Genomic DNA, 9,658 nt, shown 5'->3' with positions numbered 1-9,658 from the left:
TCCAAAAACTTATAGGATCATACACAATTGGTATATAATACCAAACGAGCTGAAAATTGTACGATCCCGTTTTATTTACCAGTGGGTTTAATTGTATTGCAATTTATATTAAATATATGTTAGTTCATAAGCAATAGTTTTTATTTGAAGTGAATGTGAAGTTTTATTCTAAATAACGAACTATATGTCTGTAGTTACTGAGTGTTAAATGTTTTCAAGCGTCAGTGCTCCTCAGCAGTTCTTATGATGGGCGTGTAATATATAATGAAGTAAATTTCTACAATTTACCATTTTCTTTTTCTTGCGGACATTTTTCGCTGATAGAGAGCAAAAAGAGTACGAGTACAATTTTTTTTGCTAACCAATTGATTCATTTTGATCGCGCTTGGCATTTCAAAATCAAATTTTTCATTTTCAACTCCAACTGTATTAGCAAAATGACTTTTATCTCTAATTTTAGCTATTAATTAAACTCTTTGGAACATTTTGGGCTATTAATTTTCATTTGCGCATTTTGGACAATTTGAGAAAACCTTTGTTTGACTTTGTGTTTTCCATGTAAACTATGGAGAGTTTTAGGGCTGACATATGGACTTTCTGGAGGTTTAGGTGAAACCTTCAACTAACTTTTAAACAAATATTTTAAATTAAGCAAATACTTTCGGTCTAATATTAAACTGCTTTGTCCAATTTTGAAATTTTCTCAATTTTTTGTGGCTATTTGTTTTTCCGAAAATTTTTCAAACAATTGCAAAGTTACACTTATGAAATGAACGCTAAGGCAAATTTATCGGTGGTTTGATCGAATTTTTTTTATTGTTCCGACCCCTCTTGAGGGGGGGGAGGAACTATATACTCAAATGGGGTTTTTTCTGTTCAGTCAATTTTCGCCAATCGATATATTCATCGTAGAGAGTTGAGACTGGTATCATTAAAAAGCTCGTCCAGCGTAGAATATGGAATTAAAAAGATTTTTTAAATTTCGTTTTCTACAGGGAGTTATCGAGGTTTAAACTTCTGAAAAAAGTAGAGTGAATTCACGTTGTTTTATTCACATTTTCCCAAGTTTTTGCCTAATTTTGCGTCAATTTTGCTAAAATTTGTTGAAAGTTTTAATAATAGTGTCGTTGATTTTGTTTTTAAGGGCAAAAAAGACTTGTTGAGTATTCCGATTTAATTTTTTTGGTCAAAAACTCTGGATAAATATTTCAAAATTCCGCCTTTTTCATCAAAAACAGCACGAAATAAGCTACTTTAGTCCACTTTGATAAAATTTGCCGGCACTACACCCCCCAAACAACACTAATACGATCTTTTCAGACTCAGAAGGGGGCTATTCCTGCTTCATCTTCCGCTGAGAGTGCTCTGTAATTAAAACTTTGCCGTTTTTTGATAGCTTTACTCATTTATCATCAAAAATGCAGAATATTTTTTTGAATTTTCAAAAAACAAATTATCTATATCTACAATATTCGAAAAATCAATAGTTCCTAACGGACAATAAGCATTAGCAGGGCTAGTTTTGGGCCAATCTTGGACTGTTACAATCCAAAAAGAATTCGGATTGGAATCAGTCGGTCTTTTTTTTGAAAAAAAGACCTTTTTTTAATAATAGAGAACAGAACATATCAAATGAAAGCTCAGCAGTGATAGGTCCAATTGGCTTCCTAAGCAACTCCAAGCTAATGCATTTATTTTTTTACTTGAAAGTTTATGGTCGTTTCGACTTTTAAAAATAATAGATTTTTAAATAAATAATGGCTTAATGAACTTTTCCACCTTTTTTCTTTTTTCTTAATTTGGTCAACTTGCAGCTTAGTGTCAGCAGAGAAAGAATGCTTCTTCATTCTACTGATTGAAAATTTAATTTCGATTGCGCTTTGAGCCTGAAGTTATTGTTTTTTGGCTATGATACTATCAGATTTCAGATTTTTTTTTGTTTTTAGAAAGTTGGCAGTTTTTCACCTTTTTTAGTCACATTATCACATTACTGACAGTTCTCATATCACATTAATAGCGTTCAAAATGAAACAAAACTTAACATATTAAAATCTTTAAAGATATTAATTATCGTTTTAACGGCCTCGAAACTTCTTTCTTCAATAAATTAATTGAATTTTTAAATTTTGTCTTTAACTGTCATTTTGACTTTGTCATTTCAGTTGTATGAAATTTTCTGTATAGTGATAGGTTTCACTGACATTTTATGGAAGAATAGACTAGTCGATATTCTGATATCAGAAGATAGCTGATGGTTTTCATGACTTTGAAAACAATCGTTTTCCAAAACTAAAAATAAAAAAAACTTTTTAACTTCGCAAGTTTGTTCTTTTTATTTTTCTTTTTGGTACCTATTCTCGTTAATTACTGGTCAAATATGACATTGTGGGTGTCAGGGGAAGGCGTCAAAAGGGATTGATTTCCCAAAATCTTTTTTTTAAAGAATGCGTAATGACCTTACTGACTTCGACACCGGTTTTTCACAAAAAAAGGAAATTAATTTGATTTTTGTCATGTTTGACGTTCTTTTTGTAGACGCAAGAATTATTCTGGAAAATTGCAGGTCTCAAAAAAACCCTTGGATGAATAAACGACCCTATTTAAAAATTTCATTTTGTAATTAATGTTTTTCATGACTTTGGATATAAATTTGTTTCGAAAAAAAAATCAAATTTATTACATACTTTTGCCCTTTTCTCTTCTTTGTGTACTTTACCTAATCTCACTCATAAATGGCCGAATACTACATTATTGTTCTTTGAAGAAGACGCAAACTAATGTATTTTGAGGGCCGAATTTCGGCTTGACGGTTTCGACAGCGTTTTCTGGCAAGTTTTAATTGAATTTTTGTTTGTTGTTTTTTTTGTTGTTCTTTTTAGCCACTTAAGGAAATGAATAAGGTCAGGTCCTAAAGCCCTTCTATAGAAGCATTGGTAATCGTAAACCTTTGAGATATTTTACTTGATTTCTAATTGTTTTAAGTACTTTGAAGTTAATTGTTTTTAAAAAAAGCGAAATTTTTAACCTTACTGTTTTTGTTCTTTTTCGTCTAATTGTTACCAAACCTTTTAATGGACTGGTCCATATCTTTTCCGGTGATTTATAAGTTTTTTTGGTTAGTTTTGGGTTCATCTGACGGTATGTTGACTTTGCTATTAAATTTTGGTTTATAAAACGGACAAAAAATTTTTGATGTAATTAATGTTTGTTGTTGTTGGTGTTGTTGTTTGATTTTGTTGTTCGTTTTGACTCGCTTTCTTAATATTGGCATATCACAGCAATTTAATGCTTCAATTTTTACTTCACTGAGTTATTTGCTTTGGAGGCTATCTTATCGTTCATAAACAATTTTTTTGAAAATACTTGGGCTTTTTTGCGATTCCCGAAAAGTAATTTTTAGGTTTTCTATCTGTTCCTCATTTGGTAGACAATTATGCCATAATAGTGGATGGGCGGGTCGGAACCTTATGTGCCATTGCACATTGCTGAGCCGCCTTGTTTAATTTTTTAAAATCAATTAAGTGTTGAGTAGCGAAAAATGTATTAACGGGCATTCAATAGTCTTTTTGACTGAAAAACGAGGTAAACCAGGCAGCTTCTTAAAAATCCCTGGGATTTTGCGTTCGATTTCTAATCTCTTCTTTTCAATGCCTTATCAATAAAAAGTATGATATATTAGAAATGGGGTTCTGTTCTAATTTTCCGCTGCATTTTCTCTGGTAATTGTTTTATCATATACTTCAAAGCTAATGCTGGGATTTTTTTGCAACGCACAGTACTAGGTGAGACGTCTTGTTCCACCTCTGCTAAAATATCTGTTAGTATTCATGAAACTATATTAATATTTGTTAACCAAGTTAATTGTTATTAAAAAACTAAATGTAAATTCAAAGGTCAAATTTAGGAATTTAAAGACGAAAAATCTGGCATTGTTAATAATTGAATTCAATGTTCTTTTTAATCTCAATAAATCGAATAAAATTTGAATAATTAATTTGCGATATTAAAAGAACAAGGCGGCTCAGCAAAGTGCGATGGCACATAAGGTTCCGACCCAGCCCATCCACAATTTTGGCATAATTGTCTACCAAATGAGGAACAGATAGAAAACCCAAAAATTATTTTTTTGGGAAACCCAAAAAAGCCCAATTATTTTTCAAAAAAATTGTGTATGAACGATAAGATTAATTCAAATAACTCAGTTGAATAAAAATTGAAGTATTAATTTGCTGTGATATGCCAATATTAAGAAAGCGAGTCAAGACGAAGAGCAAAATCAAACAGCAACAACAACAAACATTAATTACATCAAAAATTTTTTGTCCGTTTTAAAAAACAAAATTTAATAACAAAGTCAACATACCGTCAGATGAACCTAAAACTAAACAAAATAACTTATAAATCACCAGAAAAGACATGGACCAGTCCATAAAAAGGTTTGGTAACAATTAGCCGAAAGAGAATAAAAACAGTAAAGTTAAAAATTTCGCTTTTTTTAAAAAAAACAATTTAACTTCAAAGTAATTAAAACAATTAGAAATCAAGTAAAATATCCCAAAGGTTTACGATTACCAATGCTAGGACCTATAGAAGGGCATTAGAAGGGCATTAGGACCTGACCATATTCATTTCCTTAAGCGACTAAAAAGAACAACAAAAAACAACAAATAAAAATTCAATTGAAACTTGCCAGAAAACGCTGTCGAAACCGTCAAGCCATATTTCGGCCCTCAAAATACATTAGTTTGCGCCTTCTTCAAAGAACAATAATGTAGTATTTGGCCATTTATTAGTGAGATTAGGTAAAATACACAAAAAAGAGAAAAGGGCAAAAGTATGTAATAAATTTGATTTTTTTTTCGAAACAAATTTATATCCAATGTCATGAAAAACATTAATTACAAAATGAAATTTCTAAATAGGGTCGTTTATTCATCCAAGGGAATTTTTTGAGACCTGCAATTTTCCGGAATAATTCTTGCGTCTACAAAAAGAACTTCAAACATGACAAAAATCAAATTAATTTACTTTTTTTGTGAAAAACTGGTGTCGAGGTCAGTAAGATCATAACGCATTCTTTAAAAAAGTAGATTTTGGGAATTCAATCCCTTTTGAAGCCTTTTCTTGACACCCACAATGTCATATTTGAGCTGTAATTAACGAGATAACGTACCAAAAGAAAAATAAAAAGAACAAACTTGCGAAGTTGAAAAGTTTTTTATTTTTAGTTTTGGAAAACGATTGTTTTCAAAGTCATGCAAGCCATACGCTGTCTTCTGATATCAGAATATCGGCTCGTCCTTTCTTCCATAAATAGTCAGTAAACCTATTACAATACAGAAATTTCATACAACTGAAATGACAAAGTAAAAATGACAGTTGAAGACAAAATTAAAAAATTCAAATAATTTCTTGAAGAAAGAAGTGTCGAGGCCGTTAAAACGATAATTAATATCTTTAAAGATTTTAATATGTTAAGTTTTGTTTCATTTTGAACGCTATTAATGTGATATGAGAACTGTCAGTAATGTGATAATGTGACTAAAAAAGGTGAAAAACTGCCAACTTTCTAAAAACAAAAAAAAAATCTGAAATCTGATAGTATCATAGCCAAAAAACAATAACTTCAGGCTCAAAGCGCAATCGAAATTAAATTTTCAATCAGTAGAATGAAGAAGCATTCTTTCTCTGCTGACACTAAGCTGCAAGTTGACCAAATTAAGAAAAAAGAGAAAAAAGGTGGAAAAGTTCATTAAGCCATTATTTATTTAAAAATCTATTATTTTTAAAAGTCGAAACGACCATAAACTTTCAAGTAAAAAAATAAATGCATTAGCTTGGAGTTGCTTAGGAAGCCTATTGGACCTATCACTCCTGAGCTTTCATTTGATATGTTCTGTTCTCTATTATTAAAAAAGGTCTTTTTTCAAAAAAAAAAGACCGACTGATTCCAATCCGAATTCTTTTTGGATTGTAACAGTCCGAGATTGGCCCAAAACCAGCCCTGTTAATGCTTATTGTCCGTTAGGAACTTTTGATTTTTCGAATATTGTAGATATAGATAATTTGTTTGTTGAAAACTCAAAAAAAATTCTGCATTTTTGATATTAAATGAGTAAAGCTAGCAAAAAACGGCAAAGTTTTAATTACAGAGTACTCTCAGCGAAAGATGAAGCATGAATAACCCCCTTCTGAGTCTACAAAGATCGTATTAGTGTTGTTTGGGGGTGTAGTGCCGGCATCATTTATTAAAGTGGACTAAAGTAGCTTATTTCGTTCTGTTTTTGATGAAAAAGGCTGAGTTTTGAAATTTTTATCCAGAGTTTTTGACCAAAAAAATTATATTAGAATAAATAACAAGGCTTTTTTGTCCTTAAAAATAAAATCAACGATACCATTCTTAAAAATTTCAACAAATTTTAGCAAAATTGAAAAACTAGGCAAAAATTTTGGAAAATGTGAATAAAACAACGTGAATTCACTCTACTTTTTTCAGATGTTTAAACCTCGATAACTCCCCGTAGAAAACGAAAATTAAAAAAATCTTTTTAATTCCATATTCTACGCTGGACGAGCTTTTTAATGATACCAGTCTCAACTCTCTACGATGAATATATCGATTGGCGAAAATTGACTGAACAAAAAAAACCCCATTTGAGTATATAGTTCCTCCCCCCTCAAGAGGGGTCGGAACAATTATGCCCAAGTTTGTTTCAAAAATTGGTTTTGGTTATCTTGAACAAGTCAAAGCCACATGTTATCATTTGCCCATCCAGCTTAATTGAACAGTTTTTGAACAAATTTTGAAAATAGGTGCACGATAAAAGTGTCTCGCAAAATCTTGAAATATTTCCCTTCCCCTAGCAAAAAGATTCGGGATAATCATGAATACATCGAATATTCTGGAGACGTTCTGACGAGATCAACGCATCACAACAATACACTTCACTGCAAATTAAAATTCCAAGAACTCAAAATCATTAAAGCATCAGCTCTTTTATGTTCGAGCAACTTAAAACTGAAACAAAACGAACAAGTAAAAAAACATTTAAAAATATCATAAGTAAAGATATATTAGAAATAAAGAGGGACATTTTATAGAAGGAGATTGAAAATAAATAATCTAAAAATTTAGTCACAAAAAGCAAAAAAAATTGAGAAAACTTATCTGGGCTAGTGTATTTCAGGCCTAAAGTTCGTTTTCAATATTAGAACACTGACTTACCTACTCTACATTGACAACATTCATCAATCAAATTTCCCAATGTTCAACATTTAATTCGTTGTTTAAACACATATTCTATAACACTTAAAATAATATCCAGAAAATTTTAAAGCTAAACTGATGCGTTAGAAGAATTACAGGAAATGAAATTCACGAAAGCAGCTTTTTAATTACTTATGGGGCTTTCAGAGAAAATTGTTGCTCGAACACACAACAGTTGTAAATGTTCCAAAGATAGAAGAAGACCATATAAACAACAAGCTACAAACAACGAACAACAATAAGCAAACAAAATGCTTCAGAGTGGGCACCACTTTTTTAATTAATATTGCATAAATTTGGCTGCCGAATATAGCTACGAAATTATATTAGAAAACAACGAGAAGAGAGTTATATTATGGAACTATTTTTAAGCAATCAATCGCCAATTGCTATTCCATAATTAGCATTTTACGCAAAACAAGTCTTTGAAGGACAAAAAGCACGAAGTGTCAACATAAGCTTTTGAAAACATATGAAGTAAAATTTGCAATTGTCAGGCAAATTGCTCTCAAAAATCCGGTTAGCGGTTGACTTCGGTAGTAGCTAGTTGGGGCTTAAGGATGCTAACATTAGAGGGGCAGGGTTGGGGAGGGCTCGATGAGAGGGGTGTAGAAATCACCAGGTGGAAGAGGGTGAACGAGGTGAGTGCCTGGGGTGGGGGTACTAACAGGGGAGCAATGACTGTGAAGGAGGAAAACATTTAAGATTAGCAATGCTCTTCACACCAAAACTGACTCCTCCAAATATTTGGCGAAACAAATACTTAGAGACAGCAAGGCGTACGGCTCTAAAAGAGCAGCTCATCCACTTAATACCCTCCGGCCTGTACTGTTCATTAAATTTTTGAGGACGACAACTTCAAAGGGGAGACGAGACAAGTTGATCATTGAAAAACTGAACAAAAAAGACCACATGACTATTATAATTGCAAAAAACTAACTGTTTGAGAACATTTAACAATTGAGATCACAGCATAGCACAAATGCTTTAAAGTTCAAAAAAATAGAGTTAAACGTTATGTTAAGGCACTACCAGCCACCGTACTGCAGCAGAATCATTGATTAGTAAGAATAGCTTTGGCGCTTAATCGTAAATTCTACAACCCGGAGTTTGCTGTTTTATCTCATTAGGATAGCACAAAGTCTTTTATCTCATTAAGATAACAGAAGCATTTGAAAAAGCTCATTGACATAGCACAAACTCCCAAAAGGCCCCAAAAGACACACCATTATCTAAATAAACCAATCAAGGTCAGATGAAATAGAGGTGAAATAGAGAATAAACGATTAGCGGCGGTAATTCTATTTCGAGGGCTTGTAGCTTAGAGATATTTAGTGGCTTTAAAAATCCAAACCCACAAATTCGATACAGACATCCGGGACTCCTATCGCAGGTACTCTTATCCCAAAAACTGAACTACAATGGCATTGGGTCGTTTACGCTCACAGTCGCTTTTATTCATGCATCAAAATTTATTTAAGAGAGAAGGGGATAACTAAAAAAGGACCCAAGCGTATACACTCACGTCAAAAATGTTCCAGAACAAAAGCGAAAAACGGACAGGCAAAATTATTCATATGAAAAGTTGGCAAAATTCGACTCACCTCTGTTCGAGAGCAATTAATAAAGCTTCAATTCGGAAGTCGAAATCTGACGGACTTTTCAAAAATTCAAGAAATATTTTGCTAACGCTCGAAATGTTTGGTATAATGATGTAAATGTTCAAAGGTTACCAGGTTACGTCGTGGAGGCTGGCTTCTCATAGATCATCTGGCTTACTCATGAGATGCAAAAAGTTGTAAAAATTATGCAGTTTTAATTTTGGCTAACTTTTGATTGCATTATTCATGATTACCTCATCTTTGTGCTGCTGAAAATTAGGACCTAGTTGCAAAATATGAAAATTAATTGCCCTGTTAAGCTTGAAAAAGCACAAGAAAAATATGCAACACAGACGGCCAATTATATAGTTCATCCGCTACAAGTAATGTTGGAACACTAATGCCATTCTCAAAAACGTCGTTTTTTTTGTTATTTTGCTCCTTTTTTCTTTCACCGCTAACAAATCACTCCCAATAGTCTTCAAAAATTATGCTAATGTTTGAACAGATCTATAAAACCTCAGTAGAGGGATTTCTGCAAAATTTTAAATATAGGTGATGACAAAAATTGCGATAGCTTTGTAGCTCTGCGGTCTCAAAAAGATGGGAACAAAAAGGCCAGAACATTTTTTGCATTCTTCAAATTAATTCCTGGGATGTCAGTCACTTTGGTTATATCTGTTTAACTTAAATGCGACATCATGAGGAAACCAGTTTCACAGTCACTAACTCACTCTTTCTCTCTTCTCTACCCTTGTTCTCCTCAGCTATTTGATTTTAACTCCTAGTT

Source organism: Convolutriloba macropyga, chromosome 2 (assembly GCF_964194025.1).
Source record: "Convolutriloba macropyga chromosome 2, txConMacr16.3, whole genome shotgun sequence".
Taxonomy (NCBI): domain Eukaryota; kingdom Metazoa; phylum Xenacoelomorpha; order Acoela; family Convolutidae; genus Convolutriloba; species Convolutriloba macropyga.
The sequence above is the reverse complement of the archived record's forward strand: the minus strand, read 5'-3'. Positions refer to the sequence as shown.